Source organism: Melanerpes formicivorus, unplaced genomic scaffold, assembly GCF_026170545.1.
Source record: "Melanerpes formicivorus ecotype bairdi unplaced genomic scaffold, bMelFor1.0.p_v2 SCAF_9, whole genome shotgun sequence".
In the NCBI taxonomy this organism is placed as follows: Eukaryota; Metazoa; Chordata; class Aves; order Piciformes; family Picidae; genus Melanerpes; species Melanerpes formicivorus.
In genome coordinates, this window is record NW_027142361.1 from 18,447,650 (window position 1) to 18,469,651 (window position 22,002).

The 22,002-nt window shown below is 44.8% G+C and overlaps 1 protein-coding gene across 1 annotated transcript in view; it reads left to right on the forward strand.

Annotated features, from left to right (window-relative positions):
- MSRA (methionine sulfoxide reductase A) overlaps nucleotides 1–22,002 on the forward strand; it is a 687,752-nt gene that overhangs the window by 24,305 nt on the left and 641,445 nt on the right. The gene's annotated exons all lie outside the window — the stretch shown is intronic.

A 22,002-nucleotide genomic window follows, 5' to 3' on the forward strand; every position in this document is an offset into this window, starting at 1 on the left:
GAAACTGCCAACAGTATGCTGAGTGCTTTGTAGGTACATAACTAAAGCCAGCACTCTGTGTCTCATCTGGCTGAGGCCATCATGTTGCTCTGTCCCAAAGGATACATTTTAGAAGCTGGTCTGTGTGAGTTGAAGTGGCACATTCCCTTGGTTCCACCAGAAGCTTACAATATGCAGTTAATGCCCATCTTAATCTCCTGGTAATTTGTTTCAAGAAAAATGTGGTCCAACTGGAAATGGTCCAGAGGAAACAATGATAGTGATCAGACATCTAGAGAATATAACCAGTAAAAACCCAAATTTGAGTCATTTAGCCTAAGGAAGAGATGATTGAAGGTGATTGTGCTAACACTCTTTAGTTGTGTAAAAGTCTGTTTTAAATCAGAAGGTTGTGACCTGTTCTCTGTGCCTGTGGTGGCACAGACAAGGGATAATGGATTTAGACTGTGTCAAAAGAGGTTCAGGTTAGATAAGGTTAGATATTAGGGAAAAAGTTCTAAAGATAAGAGTAGAGCAGTAATGGAATATTTGACCTCTGGGTTTTTGGAGCATCCAACTGTAGCAGTCGTTAAAATCAGTTGGTCTGGTAAAGTTCATGCTGGGGGGAAACTTCAACCCACCACAGCCAAACAGCTGTCAGAGATGAAAACAGGTAGTCCTACCTTGAGACAGATTGATGCACTACATGTTCTCTCCAGAACCTCCAAACCTGTTTTTTAATTATTGATACGATACATGAAGAAAGAGAGCTAAAATGACCCAAAACAGAAGAATGATGCTTTAACAAGACATCAGATAATTTATAAAACGACATGCCATCAGTTGGACCCCATCCTAGTGTCTTCTACTTCCAAAAATTGCTCCATTTGGTTTGGAAAGGTAGCAAAATCTGAGTAACTAGTAACAGTAAAATATTGATGGTAGTAACCCAGCAGTGAGAATGATCCATAGAAGATATTGTTTGATGTTTTAGAATAGAATAGAATAGAATAGACCAGACCAGGTTGGAAGAGACCTTCAAGATCATCGTGTCCAACCCATCAACCAATCCAACCCACCTAAACAACTAAACCATGGCACCAAGCACCCCATCAAGTCTCCTCCTGAACACCTCCAATGATGGTGACTCCACCACCTCCCCATGCAGCCCATTCCAATGGGCAATGACTCTCTCTGTATAGAAATTCTTCCTAACATCCAACCTAAACCTCCTCTGGTATCGGAGGCGACGGAGATTGGAATCAATACGGCTGACCAATATGATCGAGTATTGTTCCTTTATTGTTCCAGTGTTGCAGGCCGATGGTGCAGGCCTGAGGTGCAGGCCTATGGAGCAGGCCTGTAGTGCAAGTATAGCACAGTAAAGTGTAGAAGAAACAGGAGACAGGAAAGGCAGAGGTGTGTAGCAAGGCAACTGCTACAACTTATATAAACTCGGAGTCCCTTGTTGGCATGGCTTCATTGGTTCCCTATAATGACCACACATCGCACTATCATAGATTATTGGTCCAACTACTAACGACACAACAAGATTTGTTGATGCAGGTGCATGTCCTGTTGTCCCAAGATAACTGTCCATGTTTATAGCTACCAGTGTCTTGTTTTAGTTACATGCTGCAGGCACAGCACTGTTTTGCTCCACTGCTAGCTGGCTCTGCACTTATGCTGAGCATGGCCTACCACCATGTCAGGCTCTAGGCCTGCACTGCCAGATTGCTCACACTGCTCGTCGCTGGCATTGCCACAAATCCCCCTTTTTGATTTTGTGAGCAATCTGGTCATGGGAGTTGTTCTCATCCCATACAAGATGCTACTGCAAACACAGAAGCAAGCAAGGTAAATCTAAGGTGTGTAGCAAAAGCGAGAGTTCTGTAGTGCAGCATGTCTAACAGACTGGTGTAACCCATACAAGGCACAAAGCTTAAGTTGAACTTGTTACAATGCTCTACAGAGCTGGCATAATACATGGTCAAAGATAACAAACATTGTAAAGAAGAACTTAGACCTTAACAGTTCCGATCTTTACATTTCACTCCTCTTATTGACAGAGAAGACTTGATTATGCCTGAATGCATTGCACACAGAGATTGAGGCACAAATGCAATCCTTAGCACTGTCTTTTGCAATCTGCTTTAGGATTATGTTGCATCTTTATTTTCTCTAGGATGATCAAAAATCATGAATTGTTTAATGGTAGCAAGATTTCTTTAATCTGTAAAGGTAGATCTGGCCAGGCTCTAGCTTCACAGACAGAAATCTTGCAGGCAAACAGCAAGAGCAAAAAGAGCTTCATTGCATTGCCCAATATAAAATTACACATAAAAATGTGGTTTTGCTCATCCTAGTGATTCTGATCTCTTAATGTTCACACAACAGTTAAGCAGTCACGACACTCAATTTTAAGTTAGATGCTTTCTGTTGACATCTTGGATTATCGTGACCGTCGTTGAGGTCAGTGCTAAGCAGGTTTGCTGATTGTCATTTTCATGACAGTTGTGCCGTGTTTGTGCTGTCTTATGATGAGAGGATTACAGCACTTTGCAAAGTTGATGTTTCTAGGGTTACAACACTTTCTAGGGTTACAGCATTTCTAGGGTTGCCATGAGCTAATTTTTTGCTATGGGGTATTCTCTCTTTTCCCCTTTTTTTTTTTTCTTTTTTTTTTTTTTGTTAACAATCTCTACTAAGCAAAATATAAAGATGAAACTGTACCCTCTAGGATGTCTACATTCAGAGGCACACTTAGTTAACAAGAGAGAATACAAAGTTATCAAGCAACCACAATATTCAGTCCTAATTCACATGATGCTGTGGTACATTCTTCTGATTGATGCTGTTTGATCCCAGATTATCATAACAGTTGTTGTGATCGATGTTCAACTGCATGGGAAATGCTGCGTCCTCATGGTCTTGATTCTTCCGCCATTGTTTATTGTGATGATTGCAGTTAGCAGAAAAGAAGGCTCGAGGTGACCTGATCGTGGCCATCCAGTATCTGAAGAGAGCCTACAAGAATGCTGGGGAGGGACATCCTAGCATGTCAAGAAGTGACAGGACTAGGGAGAAGGGAACAAGGCTGGGGATGGGAAGATTCAGGATGGATGTGAAGAAGAAATTCTTCACCGTGAAAGTAGTGAAGCCCTGGAATGGGTTGCCCAGGGAGGTGGCTGAGGCCCCCATGCCTGGAAGTGTTTAAGACCAGGCTGGATGAGGCTCTAGCCTGCCTGATCCAGTGTCAGATGCCCCTGCCCATGGCAGTGGTTGGAACTAAATGATCCTTCTGGTCCTTTCCAACCATGACTCATTCCACGAGTCTATGATTCCACATATTTTGTAACTAGTTTTGACTATTTTTTGTTTGTGTTTAATGTAAGCTATTTTTAAATTTGTAATTAATTTTTTGCTTCATTTCTTTAATATTTTGAAATCTACTTTTAATAAATCTATTTAATTTTTGTTTGATTTCATTATATGTGTATATTTTATTTATTTTTTTCTAATTTTTTTAATGCTTATATGTTTGCAATTGTTTTTGTGTAATTCTGTAATTTCTTTTCAGTTAAATTTTATTTTTTGTAAATTATTTTTATATTCTTTCTTTTTTAATTCTAATTTGAGCTGTTTCATATTTTATTTTGAATGTATTTAATTATTTATTTTTGTTTATTTTTGTTATTTTATTTTCTTTTTAGTTATTATTTTCTATTCTGAATTTATTATTTTGATATGTTTAATACTTTGACTTTTAATCTAGTTCTTTTGTTTAAACTTTAATTCATTTTAATTTTTGTTTTAAAATTATTTTTATACTGTTTTAATGTTTGTTTTTTTCTTTATTGCATTTTATTATATTTTTTTAATCTGCAGTTCTAAATTATTTTTGTTGACTTTTTTTTGTTAATTTTAATCTAATTTTGATATTTTTTTCCCAATTATTTTTTTATTTTTGTATTTTAATTTTTCTTAGTTCTTTAAATTTTTATTATTATTATTTTTAACTTACTTTTTGTAATTTTTAAATCCATTTCTTTTTTACCTTCTTTATTAACTTTTTTATTTTCTTATTGTAATTTTTTACTCTGTATTTTAATTTGTTATACTAATCAATTTTTTATTTTCAATTTCTTTTATTTTTTGTAATTTCTATTTTCCTTTTTATCTAGTTTTTAATATTTTATTTTTATCTTATATTCTTTATTGTAATTATTTTTTATGTTGCATATTTGTTTTATTTAATCTATTTTCTATTTTAATTTCGATTTTTTTAATTATATTTTTTTACCTTCTTTTCTATTAATTCTTTATTATCATTTTTCATTTTAATTTTCTTATTTTTTCTTTGTATAATTTTTGTTTGTTTTAATCTAGTAGTCTTGATAATCCTTATTTTTATTTTTTTTTGCTAACAATTCTTATGGTATTTTTTTGTTAATAGCTATTCTGTGTTAGTAATCCTTATGATTTTTCACTGTGTCATATTTTGGTTTTAATATTTTGTTTTTATTGTTGCTCTTATTTTTTATTATTTTTCTGTTATTTAGTACTCTATGTTTTGTATCCAGAGTTTTTGTGCTTTTGTTATATATTTCTATGTGTACATTTTTTTCTTTGCACATGTTACCTTTTTGTTTACCTTTTTTTTTTTGCATTTTTGTATTTTTTCTAGTCTATGTCTAAGAAGGAAATGTAAAGACATTACCTTAGCTAAGGAATACTTTTTAAAATGGATACTTATTTACTACAAATCTTAACTATATTACATGGAGCTCCTTTGAAATGCCTAGGCACATAACTAAGAAGGTTCGAACCAAAAGAAAATCTTACAATGTGAACTCATGACTAAGTATTTACACCTTACTACAATTACTATGTACTAGGTATCTGTAAATACCAAATGCATACCATTCATTATGCTTACCAGGAAAACTTAGCAAAACTCTAGATAACAAATCTCTTAAGGAAATTGCAATCAGAAATTAAGAAATTAGCACTGTGACTTTAAATCAGAGCAGAGCTTTGGTTGGCAAGAATCATACCAGAAAATCCTCCCTTTTCTGGGGGTGGGGGTAGGGGTAGGTGGCTAGCAAGGTGTGACCTAGTTGCTATTGTTTCTGTATTAGGGTCTTAACGACTTGCGGCCTATCGTGTCTGAACGACCATTGTTCCACCCATACTGGATTATGTGTTTTCCATTTTAATTTGAGGGTTGGTTGCTGACTAGTAGCCTCTACAAAGAAGGAACGGTAACAAGTTTTGCTCCTAGATGACTTAAGGCATCTCAGCCCAATAGAGCAACTGGAAGGGTTAACATGTACAGTCTTACAGTGATTGATTTGCCATAGTTAAAAGCTAATTGCACTGGCTCTTTGCTAACCCAGGTTGTTTGGATACCTTTTAAACACATGACTTCAACATTTGCCATGGGCAATGGCGAGCGACCATTCCATTTATGACTAGGTATAATGATGACATCGTCTCCAGTATCCATGATAATTGAAAATTGTATAATTTGTCCACAAGGGTGTCTGACAGATACAATCTGTTCCAGTTTTCCCTTTCTGGATTTCTAGGGCTAATAAGGTATTAGGCATATCGGTGGAACCCACGCCTTCTTGCCCTTGGATCCTGTTAGAAGCTTTAGGCACTCAGGAGTCAGATGGTATTAGCTGAGCAATTTCTGTCCCAACAAGAGTGCTAACAGGAAAGGCAATGGTATAGAGCATAATTTTCATAGCCCAGTCATAATCAGAATGTATTGAACCAGGAATTATAAGGATGCCCTGTCTAGAGGTAGACAATCTGCCAATTAACAGAGCACAGGGTCTGTGACCCAAAGGACCATGCCAGTTGAGCTCGACAACGCTCTGTAGATTCAAAGGTGATATGCGGCTGTTGTCAGGTCCGCTGTGTGCTGCCAGAGGGGGCTGCGGGGGGGGGGGGGGGGCGCGCGGTCCAAGCACCCTGGTTTGGTGCGTCGCGGGGTGTACTTGCACTGCGGGAGCAGCTTTTGCGATGATCTCGAGTAAAATGATTAGATCTGTGACCCTTTTGAGTCTGTCCAACAGTCAGGCACTTTGATTTAAGGTACCTAGGTTTCTCAGAGGCACGATGATTTCAAGACTGCTTCTATGGCCATGGCTAGTGTTGCAGTTTGAGCTGGGTGCCCCCTGCAATGTTTACTTTCTGTGTCCAGAAGTCCAGCCCAGAGGGGTGGACACAGGAAATTATGTAGTATTTCCTACCACAATTCTCTGCACCACTATAAGATCCAGTGCAGAGTCTAGCACGCTCTCTTTTCTTCCTCCTCCGTCAGCCGGTAACTGGGGGAGATGTCTCCTGACTTTGGGCCTGGCTAGGCCCAAGGCCATGGGGGGATGGGCAGTCTCAGATCTGGCCAGCTGAGACTAGCCTAGCAGTGGGAGGGGGAAGAAGGAGCCCTGGGGGTCTTGGGTGTACCCTCAGGTGGGGATGGGATCTCTCTGGGTCTGTTTTGGGATCTTTCTTTGTCACTGTGCTTTTGGCTTTCTGTAAAAGTTCGCTGCTTTCTATTTAAACTTTCCATCACTTTTGCAATCCGTTTGTCTGAGTGTTTATTGTTGCCAGGGGTGGGGAAGGGGGCTGCCTCAACCCAGCACATTCTTGGTAGCAGAGGATGGTTGCAGTGGGCGAGCCAGCCAGGAGTAGGAGTTGGTTATTGTGGCTAATCTGCAGATCGGATTGCAAAAGATAAGAGAGTTTAAATTTAGTTCTGGGCGTCGTTTTGGTTTTTTGGCAGTTGGGGGCTCATGTGTTGTTGTTGGGGCGATTTGTGTTAAGTTCTTGTGGACTGCAGGGGGACACCTGGTGCGTGGCTGGTGGCACAGAGGCCCTCCTGCTGTTTCAAGCAGGGGTGGTTCTTAACCATCGGAATTGGGGCACCGCTTGAGAATGCGGGACCTGCCCTTCCTCCACCTTTATTCTCTGCGGAGCGGCAGAAGCGGCAGGGAGTGAAGTGGGGGAGGGGGCAGCGGCGAGCAGATCAAAGTCAGGTCCATTCTCGCTGCATGATAGGGCCAGCTACGGCGAGCAGGCAAGCCTGGCTCCCTATGGATGGACGGGGACTCCAGCTGGAAAGCTGTTCTCAAGGGCCCTGAGGACGTGCTCCTGTCTTTCACTGGAGGAGGCGTCTGAATGCCCGAGGGGTGGAGGCGATTTTGATTTTGTACCGCGGCGGCAGAGGTGGCCGGAGGCTTGCTGTGTGTTCAGGCGGCGGCGGGCCCGACCGTGCGCTCAAAGCAGCGCTGGTGGCCCCCGACTGTCCATTTGGGCTGCGGCGGCGGTGAGCGCGGCCGTGCGCTTGGAGCGGCGACGATGGTCCCCGGCCGTCCACTTGGGCTGCGGCGGCGGTGAGCACGGCCGTGTGCTTGGGCTGCGGCGGGGCCGGCCCTAGTCTCTTCCCCGACCTTTTTGGACCAGTTCCAAAAATGGCGCCGAGCACCTGGCTCCACCTCTCTTCTTCTCAATAGGTTGTGGTGCAGTCCCTCCCTCTTCCAGGGGAGGGTTGTGTTGTTGGATGCTGTCACGTCTTGGTACGCGAACGCCTAGGGGGAAGGCGGTGTACTGTGATAAGCATCTGTAGAGCCTCGGGCCGCGGCTGGAAGCGGTCAGCACTGGGCTTGGGATAGGTCCGTGCAGGGTTGTGAAAGGCTCAGCGTGCTGTTTTCCTGGAGGGGTGGAGAAGCAGTTAGAGCCTGATTGTTCTGACTGGCTTGCCCCAGGGGTGGAAATATGCCGCTGAGTAAATAGAGATGGGAATAAAGGTTTGGTTGAGAAGTTGTGAGGTTCTTTCCAGGTGACCAGGATGTCAAATGGATCCATTGAAGAGCTTGCACCGCAGAAGAGTGAACTCTGCATCGCTGAGCAGTTCTACTAGATGAGGGAAGAAGAACTGGAATGGACTGACATTTGAGCCTGAATGAGAGACTGTTTGGGTGGACGCCCAGATGAAGATATGGACTTCGCCGAACATGTCATCAGAAGATTTCTGATTTAATGATGTGTTTGGGTGCAAAGATTATGGTATGAAATAAGGGGTGGCGTGTTGCAGTTTGAGCTGGGTGCCCCCCTGCAATGTTTACTTCCTGTGTCCAGAAGTCCAGCCCAGAGGGGTGGACACAGGAAATTATGTAGTATTTCCTACCACAATCCTTTGCACCACTATAAGATCCAGTGCGGAGTCTAGCACGCTCTTTTTTCTTCCTCCTCCGTCAGCCAGTAACTGGGGGAGATGTCTCCTGACTTTGGGCCTGGCTAGGCCCAAGGCCACAGGGGGATGGGCAGTCTCAGATCTGGCCAGCTGAGACTAGACTAGCAGTGGGAGGGGGAAGAAGGAGCCCTGGGGGTCTCGGGTGTACCCTCAGATGAGGATGGGATCTCTCTGGGTCTGTTTTGGGATCTTTCTTTGTCACTATGCTTTTGGCTTTCTGTAAAAGTTCGCTGCTTTCTATTTAAACTTTCCATCACTTTTGCAATCCGTTTGTCTGAGTGTTTATTGTTGCCAGGGGTGGGGAAGGGGGCTGCCTCAACCCAGCACAGCTAGATACATTGCTGCTTGTCGATTCGTTGTTGCGTCCTGCAGTCATGAGACAGTGGCACCTGTTGATAAAATGCTGAGAACCTGTTTAATTTCTTCATTAGCATTGTCAAATGCCAAAGCATTTCTACCTTCATATCATGAGTCAGGTCTGAATTAGTATTGAATGCCGTATGTAAGGGATGGTATTGACAAAGGAACCAAGTGTCCCTGTTAGATCCTGCTGAGTAATAAGAAACAGTATCAGAGTTATTGTCCTGGATTCTCGACCACTCTGATCACTAAATCCTGATTTAATTACAAAGCCTTCTCAGGAAGCTGCATGTGCTGATAATATCTGGCAAAGATCTCGCCCCAAGGAGATGGTCAATGGTGACACCTCGTAGAGTCTGCTGGCTGCCGGGGCGTGGCTTCCCAGGCATTTGCAAGTGAATTGTCACTTAATTGAGAAGTTGCAAGGTCTAAGGCAGTGTGACTTTCAAAGTCTCTGCTTGCTGACAGGAGCTGAAACTCAGACAGCACTGTCTTAGGGTGTAACTTTTTTGTTGCAATCAGAATATCATCCATAGACTTCTAGATGTCACAAGTCTATGTCACAATGTGTCTATTTAAGTGGGAAGAGAGTGCCTTGAGGATTCAAGCATGCCTTCAGGCTACCCATTGATATCGGTGGGTGGAGTCTGCCTTAATCTATGACTCAGTAGATGCAGACTTTGTTGAATCCTCTGGGTGTGAGCAAATTGTAAAGAAAACGATCCTTCAATGAATAATAATCAGGTCCCAATTTGTGGGGACTGGAAGTTGGGAGGCCTGGTTGTAAGGCACCCATCTCCTCCATGATCGCTCTCAGACCTCGTAATAAACACCATTTGCTGACATATGTGTGTCAAAAGGAATTAACAAATGTGTTGGAGACAACTAATTGATTGCAGCAGTTGTGTATCCTGACTGTAGCCCATAGGTAGCTATGGCTTGTCTAGCTTCCTTTAACATTAGTCAGTTCAGAGATTAGTCATTGTTAACCTTCTCCATCTGTGACTACATTTATCACAATACCTTTCCACCAGTGCACTGGGACAGTTCCGTGTCACTCCCACCTCCCGATCGCCCCATTGGGACTCAATTGGAATCTCCGTCCGAGTGCTATACTCTGCTGATAACATGTGGAATGTAGGAGGCAGGGGGGTGTAGCGCAGCTGAAATTGCCGGGGAGAAGGGGCCGCTAGAGCCGTTCCTGCCGCTGCCGTGGGGGTGGCTGCTTTCGGCGGTGCGTTGGTCGATTCTGCCTGATCGGAGCCACTGGTACTCGTGGGGGCCATGGGTGGGGTGTGGGAGGCGTCGCCAGGAGAACTGCCGAGGTGTGGGGCACCGTTGGGGTGGGCGCCACCGGGCTGAGAGCTGCTGGGCTGAGCGCTGCCGGGGTGGTGGGGGCCACCATGTGGGCGTCCGTGGCTCGCGGGAATTCCGCCATTGCGAGCTCCCAAGCGCTCCATTTTTTTTTCCTAAGAGGAGTTGCAGGGCAAAGTTGCCGCTGTTCGGGCTCCCAGCGTCGGACCTCTCATCTTCCAAGCTGGCGGTATCAGAGGAAGATGTTGATGAAGGGGATTGACAATGCCGAGCCACAGGTTTCACCGCTTTGGTGGGTTTTTTCGGTTTGGTTGGTTTTTTTTGTGTTTTTTTTTGTTTGTTTGTTTTTTTTTTTTGTTTTTTTGGGTTTCTCTGCTGGGTGCGGACGGCTGTGGTGGTGTGTTAATAAACACAGCATGCTTGCCAAGATGGCGGAGGTGGCATCTTCTTTGTCTTAATTCCTAATGCGTAGCGACCTCCATTTTGATTTCACGCGCCTTATCAGTTTGATCTGGATTCGCTTCTGCCGCTATTGACGTGGCAGCAGCAGATTTTTCCACGCAAAGGGATGGTAATAAAGAGCCGCGATTCGTGTAGAAAGAGTGGCGGGCAATTGAAATTGAGGAGGATGCTGACGGAGCGGCAGACAATGTGCAGGGAGAGAGGAGGAGGGCGGAGGGTGGGGGGTGCCTTCCAAGTCTCTCTTTCTCGTCTCGGTTAGAACCAAATGCCGCAGCAGCTGAATCGGGAGTAGACTGCTCTGCTTTTTTCGATTGCAATGTCCGCGACGATCCGTCACATGGTGCTATAGCGAAAAGCTGCTTTTTTAAGTATTTAGCACCTCATCCCACAGCTGGGCTGCAATTTCGTATCGTGCTTCAGAAGTAAAAGCTTATTGCCGTGGGGATGACTCTGGGCTCAGGCTAATAGCCCTTTTAAGATCCCAGAATTGCCAGTAATACCTCTCACGGAGCGGATAGGTGGAGGGCGGTTTAGCACAGCCCCTTCTATTTCATGGCGTGCTGCCCCTTGCCCCTCCTCCGGTCGGTGACCGGGCCAGGGTGAGATTCACTTCCTTTTTGAGTGCACGTGCTGCTAATTTTTTCAGCACCGGGGCAGTTCTATTCGACCGGCTCTCCGTATAGCTCGAACGTACCTCTTTATGCTGAATCAATCAGTACTGTAGTCCAAGGATCCCTTGTCCACGAGTTCAGGTTTATTCGGGCACCAGATATGGGAGGCGACGGAGATTGGAATCAATATGGCTGACCAATATGATCGAGTATTGTTCCTTTACTGTTCCAGTGTTGCAGGCTGATGGTGCAGGCCTGAGGTGCAGGCCTATGGAGCAGGCCTGTAGTGCAAGTATAGCACAGTAAAGTAAAGTGTAGAAGAAACAGGAGACAGGAAAGGCAGAGGTGTGTAGCAAGGCAACTGCTACAACTTATATAAACTCGGAGTGCCTTGTTGGCATGGCTTCATTGGTTCCCTATGATGACCACACATCGCACTATCATAGATTATTGGTCCAACTACTAATGACACAACAAGGTTTGTTGATGCAGGTGCATGTCCTGTTGTCCCAAGATAACTGTCCATGTTTATTGCTACCAGTGTCTTGTTTTAGTTACATGCTGCAGGCACAGCACTGTTTTGCTACACTGCTAGCTGGCTCTGCATTTATGCTGAGCATGGCCTACCACCATGTCAGGCTCTAGGCCTGCACTGCCAGATTGCTCACACTGCTCGTCGCTGGCATTGCCACACCCTGGTGCATCCTGAGACTGTCCTCTTGTTCTGGTACTGGCTGCCTGGGAGAAGAGACCAACATCTGCCTGTCTACAACCCCACTTCAGGTAGTTGTAGACAGCAATAAGGTCACCCCTGAGTCTCCTCCTCTCCAGGCTAAGCAACCCCAGCTCCCTCAGTCTCTCCTCATAGGGCTTGTGTTCCAAACCCCTCACCAACTTTGTTGCCCTTCTCTGGACTCGTTCCAGCAAGTCAACATCCTTCCTAAACTGAGGGGCCCAGAACTGGACACAGGACTCGAGGTGTGGCCTAACCAGTGCAGTGTACAGGGGCAGAATGACCTCCCTGCTCCTGCTGGGTACACTGTTCTTAATGCAGGCCAGGATGCCATTGGCCCTCCTGACCGCCTGGGCACACTGCAGGCTCATGTTCAGCCTACCATCGACCAGTACCCCCAGGTCCCTCTCTGCCTGGCCGCTCTCCAGCCACTCTGACCCCAGCCTGTAGCTCTGCATGGGGTTGTTGTGGCTGATGTGCAGAACCCGGCATTTGGATGATCAACTCTTGCGCCCAGCTTGGTGTCGTCAGCAAATTTACTGATGATGGACTCAATGCCCTCATCCAGATCATCAATAAAGATGTTAAAGAGGATGAGGCCCAGCACTGATCCTTGGGACACACCACTAGTGACAGGCCGCCAGCTGTATGTGGCACCCACCATTCACCACCACTCTCTGGGCTCGGCCATCCAGCCAGTTCCTAACCCAACGCAGCGTGTTCCCGTCCAAGCCATGGGCTGACAGCTTGGCCAGGAGTTTGCTATGGGGGACGGTGTCAAAGGCCTTGCTGAGGTCCAGATAGACTACATACACAGGCCTCCCCACATCTCTAGTGGTGGTGATACACCCTCTTTTTTCCCCTTAGTTCTATTAAAAGTTCATGAGCCATCCAGGCTGGCCGTCTGCCCCAGTGGCTCATCTTCCGGCACATTGTCACAGCCTATTCCTGCGCCTTCAACAATTCTTCCTTGAAGCAGGTCCAGCCCTCCTGGACCACTTCATTTTTAAGGGGTTTATCCCAAGGAACCCTCGGAGTTAGTTCCTTGAGTAACCTGAAGTCTGCCCTCAGGAAGTCCAGAGTGGAGGTCTTCTTGCTGCCCCTCTTAGCTTGACCGAATACTGAAAATTCAATTATCTCGTGGTCACCGGCCCCTAAACACCCTCCGACCACCACATCACCCACCAGTCCTTCCCTGTTGGTGAAGAGGAGGACAAACATAGCCTTGCCCCTGGTAGGATCTTGCAGCACCTGGGATAAGAAGCTGTCCTCCATGCACTCTAAGAATCTCCTAGACTGTCTCCTCTCTGCTGTGTTGAGATCCCAGCAGATGTCAGGCAGGTTGAAGTCGCCCATGAGAACAAGGTCAGGCGATCTTGAGACAGCCTTAAGCTGCCTATAGAATGCTTCTTCAATATCTTCCTCCTGGTTGGGTGGACTCCAACCAGGATGCCAGCCCTGTTGTCCTTCCCTCTAATTCTCACCCACAGGCACTCAACCCGATCGTCCCTGATCTCCAGCTCAATGGCATCTAGTGCCTCCCTGATGTAAAGGGCCACCCTTCCACCCCTTCTTCCTTGCCTGTCTCTCCTGAAGAGCCTGTAGCCGTCAATTGCAGCGCTCCAATCATGTGAGTCGTCCCACCACGTCTCTGTGATGGCAACTACATCATAACTTTCCTGCTGCAACAAGGCTTCCAGCTCCTCTTGTTTGTTACCCATGCTTTGTGCATTAGTGTACATGCACTGCAGCTGGGCTGCTGGTTTCACCTCTGACTCTAGCTTGTCGCCCCCAGGCTTATTGCCTGAGGGGACTGGTTTCAGCCCCTTCCCCCTTCAAAACTAGTTTAAAGCCCTGTCGAAGAGCCCTGCCAATTCCCTTCCCAGAATCTGTTTACCTTTGGGGGACAGGCCATTCTCATATACTGTGACCTTTCTCCTCCTTTGGGACAGATGTACTCCATCTGTTGCCAGCTGACCTGGTACAGTAGAACGTTCTCCAAGATCAAAAACCCCAAAATTCTTTTGACTGCACCAGCCTCTAAGCCACTTGTGGACTATAGCTGGTGACCTGTTTCTTATGGTATTCCCTCCTGCAACTAAGGGTATTGATGAAAAATTATTTGCACACCTGACCCCTCAACCAGGTCTCCCAGGGCCCTGAAGTCATTTTTGATAGCCTTGGGAGTTCTGGTTGCAACATCATCATTCCCTAACTGCATAACTAGTAAGGGATAGTAGTCAGAGGGCTGCACCAGGCTAGGCAGCCTTCTGGTAACATCATTAACTTGGGCTCCTGGGAGACAACAGAGTTCCCTATGAGATGGGTCTGGCTGACATATGGGGCCCTCTGTTCCCCTCAGAAGGGAATCACCAATAACAATTGCCCTCCTCCTTTTTTTGAGGGAGCAGGTCCTGATGCCAGGGGAAGGCTGTTTAACCTTAGGCTGCTTTGCCTTAGGCTGTTTAACCTTAGGCTGTTTAGCCTCAGGGAAAACCCCAGATGGTGTGTCCTCCAGCATCAGGATCACCTCACCCGCAATCTCCAGTGCCCCATACCTGTTTTCCAAGAGCAGCGGGGAAGGTGAGGGGATGCAAGGAGGTTTTACTTTGTGTCTTTTGAGAGGAACCTGCGTCCATTTCCCTCTGCTTTTTGGATAACCAGTGTGGTAATGGTTGCAATAAGCAGTGTGAGCAATCTGGCAGTGTAGGCCTAGAGCCTGACATGGTGGTAGGCTGTGTCCAGCATGAGTGTGGAAGTGGCTAGCAGTGTAGCAGAATAGTGCTGTGCCTGCACTGTGTAACCTAAGCAGGGCACTGGTAGCTATAAACACAGTGAGTTATCTTGGAATAACAGGATGCACACGTTCATCAACAATCTTGCATGTTATTACTAGTTTAACCAATAATCCATAGTAGTACAGTGTGTGGTCACTCATGAGGGACCAATGAAGCCATGCCAGCAATGCCCCCTGAATTTATATAAGTTGTAAAGATTTTCTTAATACGCACTTCTTCTACGCACTTCTTAATAGCCTATCAGCTCTATTGTCTGCTCTGTACTATGCTTGCATTATAACAGAACAACGCTGAAGCAATAAAGGAACAATACTAGATCATATTGATCAGCCGTATTGATTCCAATCTCCGTCGTCCATAAACCAGCCTCTGCTGGGGAGCCTGCAGAGCTTTCCTCCTCTGGTTCATCTCTTTCCTACATTCCCTTACAGCTCTAAGACTTGCAACCTCATCCTTCAGTCTGGCCACCAGGTTAAGCAGATAGTCAATCTGCTCACACCTTATGCAAGAATTGCCCCCACTACCCTGCATCTCAAGTGCCAGGCTATAGCACTCTCTGCAGCCAGATGCCTGGACACCTACTTCTTGCTTATGACACCTACCTACCTGCTTATATTCCCCCTCAGTCTGAGTCGAGACTGATTTTTTAAAGGAGTTATTTTGATGAGTTACCACCATGCTTAGCCCTGCCCACGGGACCTACTGGACAAAGTTTTAGAAAAAGTGCGGCAGCGCGCGCGCGTCTGAGCGAGAAGCCACGGGCTGAAATGGAACCGCCCGCGAGGTGCTGCCGGCTTTTAAAAGCGCTGTGGTAAGGTAACGCAGGGAGCCTGAGCGATCCCGAGCAGCAATCGTGGAGAAACAGCAGTGCCGAATCCAGCCAAGTGCCGAGGTGCCGCGCGAGTCCCGCCATTCCCGTAGGTTGAAAAATAAAGCAGTTAGTCCTTCTCCGAGGCTCCTGGTCACGGTGTGTTCCCAAGAGAGCACACAGGTCTTGGACTAGGCTACCAGGTGCAGTGGTGGAATCACTGCTCAAAACCTATTCAGATGTGGAGCTTAGGACACAGTTTAGTGGTCAGTTTGGCTCTGCTGGGTTAACAGTTGGACTTGATGACCTTGGAGGTCTTTTCCAACATTTATGATGCTATAATTACAAAAAAGTTCCTTTACTACTGCATCATTGATTTCCCTTGCCCTGCAAGCCTGAGAGGTAAATGAGCAAACTCTTATGCTCACAGGGAAAGGAGGGAATTTTATCTTTGTTCTGTATTGCTATGGTATGAAGGAATAGAGCTAATTAAAACAATTCCATTTTGGACAACATACTAAAACCTATTTTATTACTGCTGGATATCAGCTAAAGTTTTTTGCACCCCTTACTTGATAGGGTTTTTTAGCATATGTGGAAATTTCTTTAGTTCAATATAATTTTTTTTTTTGCATCATTTGCTTTTGGATAACTGTTGGACTGGGTCCAGAGGAGGCCACAAAATGATGCAAGGGTTGGAACCCCTCTACTGTGCAGACAGTCTGAGAGACTTGGGGTTGTTCATCCTGGAGAAGAGAGGGCTCTGGGGAGACCTTCTTGTGGCCTTTCAGTACTTAAAAGAACCTATAAGAAAGCTGGGAACAGACTTTTTAGCAGTGCCTGTTGCCACAGAACAAGGGGTGATGTTGTTAAACTTCAGGAGAGGAGATTCAGATTAAAGAGACAATTTTTTTTTACAATAAATGTCGTGAGACACTGGCAGGCGTTGCCCAGAGAGGTGATAGATGCCCCATCCCTGGTGCATTCTAGGTCAGGTTGGAGTGACTCTCAGCAGCCTGCTGTAGCAGAAGATGTCTCAGCTTACTGCAAGGGTCTTGGACTAGATGACCTTTAAATGTCCCTTCCAACCTAAAGCATTCTATGGTGATGATGATTGTCTGTAGGTCTGTGTGCGTATGTGTGTGGTGAAAGTAAAACTTTATCCTTGTACGCTTCTCTGAGATAATTAAAACATAAACATTTTGATTATTACAATCAGATATCACAGAGCTCATTTTAAGATTTTTTTTTTCTTGCTCTTAAATTTTCCAGACATTCTGGTATGCAACTTTGCTTGTACACTTGCTTACATTTGAGTTTATGAGTTACAGTTAAATCAAAGGCTTTGTAATTGCTTGTAAATCATTACACTTTCATTTGTAATAGATAAAAATGAGACAAACAAATGTGCAAAGTCCTTGTCTTCTACCCACTAGTAATGCTGCAACTCCTTTTCATCACCTGTGCTGGAAGTTGGAGTTTCTTATGGTGCTTCAAATCCACTGCTTGTTCTTTTTTTTTTTCTTTACAAGTCACTTTTGTGTATGAAAAGTTTATAGATTGTGTTAGCTAATGCAGTTACTGGTTTTAAAATGTGCCTTAGGGCTTGAAGCAATCTTTTGTGTAATGTTGTTCTCTATGCAAGTGATGGGCAGGCTGAATGCTTAACTTGCCTTCCAGAAGGACATGTGAAAATAAAATGTGGTCCCTACATATCTTTCAGAATGAGACCAGAAGTCCTGTGAGGCAAAAATGTCAGCATATCAGATGGAAAACTTTGACTGCATTTCTTATCCTAAAAGCTGATGAACTGAAAAGCAGGACCTTCATTTGTCTCAAATAAATTACCTTCACCTGGTACCTTGAAGGGGCCAACACAATTTTTTACTTGGGTTTTCTCCTAAAGAACTAAAGTTTTCTCATGTCTTTTTTGGTCCATGTGAGTATGCTGTTTAGTATATCTGAGTTGGAGATTCTGGATACAATCTTCTGTTTTGACTTCAGCTCATGTGATGCCCTGCCAAACACACCTCAAAGATCTTGTCCTTCTCCCTTGTCCCTCTTCTGGGGCAGGTTCCTAAGTCCCAGGTGGGTTTTTTCTGTTTGTATGCTTGTTTGTTTTTTAATGGACAACTTATATTTAAGCTGCTGTATGGGTGATTACAGGTATTTTGTATAGCTCAAATATTTCGAAATCAAGCTGTGATTTTGCCAATGGTGATAGCAGCCATTCCAAAAAGACATTCATGAAGCAGCTTGAACATAGCAAGTTCCATGCTTTAGGTAGCAGGAGCATGCTTTCAGGGCTTTCTAGATCTATTTTCTGCAGCATGGCCAAATATTTCAAGGCCATATGTTGAAACTAGCTTTTATTATTGGAAGGTGTAAGAGACTGGTTCTTTGGAATATGAGGCTCCTCTAATTATGTAGGTAGCATATTTTAAAATGCTAGATTCTGTCCATGACTCATTCTGTCCAATTGTTAGAGATGACATTTCCATTTAATTTCCCAGTGGGATTCCATTTCATGTTTTCAAAACAGTGTCAGTTGAAATCATATTTGTTTTGGTTGTTTGCCTTTATAAAGGGATTTTTTATTAGAGGAATTGCAAAGTTTTTAAAATGGAAGAAAGAAGAGTTTGTAGAAATGAAATGCTGGTTAAAGTTCCACTTGTTACTTTCTTTTAAGTTCAATGCCTTAAACAGATACCAAACTTTTGAGGCAGTTGTGGTGTTTCTAAATATAGTAGCAGAAACAAAGGACTGGGGAGTCTGCTGAATTTTCTTATTTTGATTGTTATTATTCAGTGAATCATATCTATTTAGTGCTACTGTGATGAATCGCAGAACAACAGAATATTAGGGGTTGGAAGGGACGTCTAGCAATCATTGAGAATAGAATAGAATAGAATAGAATAGAATAGAATAGAATAGAATAGAATAGAATAGAATAGAATAGAATAGACCAGGTTGGAAGAGACCTTCAAGATCATCGTGTCCAACCTATCATCCAACACCACCTAATCAACTAAACCATGCAACCAAGCACCCTATCAAGTCTCCTCCTGAACACCTCCAGTGATGGTTACTCCACCACCTCCTTGGGCAGCCCATTCCAATGGGCAATCACTCTGTGTAGAACTTCCTCCTAACCTCCAACCTAAACCTCCCCTGGTGCAGCTTGAGACTGTGTCCTCTTATTCTGGTGCTGGTTGCCTGGGAGTCCAACCCCTCTACTAAAGCAGGATCACCTAAGGCGGGCCACACAGGAACACATCTAGTGTCTCCTCATGTTGAGGTGGAACCTCCTGTGTTCTAGCTTGTACCCGTTGTTCCTTGTCCTATCATGGGGCACCACTGAAAAGAGACCATCACCTTCATCCCGGCACCTACCCCCCAGATATTTGTAGATGTTAATAAGATCCCCTCTCAGCCTTCTCTTCTCCAGTAGTTCCTTGTCTTTCTCGCAGTGTGACCGTTTGAGGCTGCGCCTTTAAGAAAGGGACACTGTGACTGAATTTTTTATAAACAAAAGACAGGTCTAAACTAATCTCATTGGTGGATTAGTAATTACAGCTTTGAGCTCTGAGTCCGGCAGAGACTTTGGGCAGTCTTGCACTTTTCCCTCCTCCTTTTGCAGCTTGCGGCTTCTAGGCTTTCTGCCAGACTGACCTTGGACTGATAAGCATGAGGCCTGCAAAACCTACTAACATTTTGCTCTAATGTATAACTGCTTTTAATTAACAATTGTTCCTTTTCTCTCTTTCTAACCCTCTCTGGGGAAAAAGGGGAGAGAAGGGGATACAGGGGGGGAACCGTCCTCCAGTTAGGGGGAGGGGAGTTTCATTCCTGTGTTACTTTGCTGTATATTTCTGTGTATATATTGTAAATACTGTAAATTGTGTATATATCCCCCTGCATTTCCTAAACTGCCTGTGAATATAGCACATTCCTTTGCTCATCCGGCTGTGGTTAGCTGTGGTTTTCTTTCATTTTCTTTTCCCTTCACTTTGTGGGGGGGGAGAAGGCTGAGGCCTTCCCCTCAACCCGCTACATGCAGTTATGCATCCATTATGTTGTCGAAATGATAAATTATAGACCAAGGTGGTAATTGGTCATCTGCCAAGGAGAAGACAGTCTGTCCTGCAGCAAAGTGTTGGATGATGGGTTGGACTCGATGATCTTGAAGGTCTCTTCCAACCTGGTTTATCCTATCCTATCCTATCCTATCCTATCCTATCCTATCCTATCCTATCCTATCCTATCCTATCCTATCCTATCCTATCCTACCCTATAGTGTTCATGGTTTAACCCCAACTGGTAACAGTCCCACTCGCCTGCTGGCTCATTTTCTGCCCCTGTCCTGGCACCCTCACGGAAAAGATGTTTTTGCTCATGTTCATACGGAACCTCCTGGGTTGTGGTTTGTGCCTGTTGCCCCATGTCCTGTCACTGGACACCAGTGGAAAGAGTCTGACCCTATCCTCTTGTCACTTACTTGGTCAGCATTGATAAGATCCCTTCTTAGTCTTTTCTTCTCCAGGCTAAACAGCCCCAGATCCCTCTGGCTTTTCTCATCAACGAGATGCTTCAGTACCCTCGTCATTTTCATAGCCTGTAATAGACTGTCTATGATAGTCCTCTTTCTCTCCTGAACTGGGGAGCCCAGAAGAGGACCCAGTACTCCAGGTATGGCCTCACTAGGGCAGATTAGAAGGGGAATTCTGTCACTAATAAGATTCTCCAAGATATTTGAGTCCTCGCGTTGTTTTGTGTTTGATGAAATGTGGCATGTTGAGTGTATTGTGAAATTTAAATGTGTTAGGAAAAATTCTAGATAAAGAAAAACTGCTTATGCATTTGGGAGAGTGTGAAAAGGAAGAAAAGTAGCAGAGAGAGGAAACGAGATATGTGTGAAGAATAAGAGGGATGTAAAATCTTAGTATGCTGCTTATTAATATGCTTTATTGATGCTGTTTATAATAAGCCTGAGTGAAAGTGTTTCTCTTATGTTTCTTAATTCAGTACATATTCAGCAAATCAGAAAAAAACTGTTAAATGTGTTACCTTCTGCCCCATGTCATGTTATTCTCCTACTAATCTTTTTACTTGTTAGGTTTTAAACATTTATGGGGAAAAAAATTTTTAAAGGGTGTGTAACACAAAGATGATAATCACAGTGCCCTGCTGTTTTATGGAGCAATAGTCCCATTGCCTTATTTGAAAAAGCTACTTGGCCTTCATTATCCTAGGCTATACCTTAGGGAATGGAGCTGGATTATTGCCTTGTAAAACAGTGCTGCATCCCTTTTATTTTGATTAATCATAAATCTTTGCCTATCACTAGTCATGGAGTACTTTCTGTTTTACAGCATTCCTCTTCTTTTCCTTCATGGCTTTGTCCTGAATTCAGGGAACTGACAAATACAAGATGAGTCTTAGCTGACTTGTGGCACTCTGATGTTAATATCCATTCTGAGAGTTTCTGTATAAGCATCTTATGGGTCTATTTTCTTCAAATGAAGGTGAATCACAGCACCCTTCCTGAGAAAACCTTCAGAGTGAGATTAAGGCTGCCTAAATTTCACTGAAGTCCTTCAGTCTGAGATTCCAGAGAACCTGGCAGTGCCTATAGTGTTGGTGTGGATCTTCTTCCTCCCCATGGGAGAATCACAGCATGGTGGGGTTGGAAGCGACTTCTGGGATCATCTGGTGCAACCTCCCTGCTAACGCAGGTTCACCCAGAGCTGGTTGCCCAGTCTTGTGTCCAGGTGGGTTTGTAATATCTCCGGAGAAGGAAGTGACTCCAAAACTTCTCTAGGCAGCCTGGTCCAGGGCTCCAGCACTCTCATAGGGAAGAAGTTTTTCCTCCTGTTGGTATGGAACTCCCTGTGTTTGTGCCTGCTTCCCCTTATATAGGGCTACAGGCTCTTCAGGAGAGACAGGCAAGGAAGAAGGGGTGGAGGGGTGGCCCTTTACATCAGGGAGGCACTAGATGCCATTGAGCTGGAGATCAGGGACGATCGGGTTGAGTGCCTGTGGGTGAGAATTAGAGGGAAGGACAACAGGGCTGGCATCCTGGTTGGAGTCTGTTATAGACCACCCAACCAGGAGGAGGATGTTGAAGAAGCATTCTATAGGCAGCTTAAGGCTGTCTCAAGATCGCCTGACCTTGTTCACATGGGCAACTTCAACTTGCCTGATATCTGCTGGGATCTTAACATAGCAGAGAAGAGGCAATGTAGGAGGTTCTTAGAATGCATGGAGGACAGCTTCTTATCCCAGGTGCTGCATGAGCCTACCAGGGGAAGGCTATGCTTGACCTCCTCTTCACCAATAGGGAAGGGCTGGTGGGTGATGTGGTGGTTGGAGGGTGTTTAGGGGCCAGTGACCACGAGATAATTGAATTCTCATTATTTGGTCAAGCTAAGAGGGGTAGCAAGAAGACCTCCACTCTGGATTTCTGGAGGGCAGACTTCAGGCTACTCAAGGAACTAATTCAGAGGGTTCCTTGGGATAAAGCCCTTAAAAACAAAGGGGTCCAGGAGAGCTGGACCTACTTCAAGGAAGAATTGTTGAAGGAGCAGGGACAGGCTGTGCCAATGTGCCGGAGGATGAGCCGCCGGGGCAGACAGCCAGCCTGGATGGTTAATGAACTTTTAATAGAACTA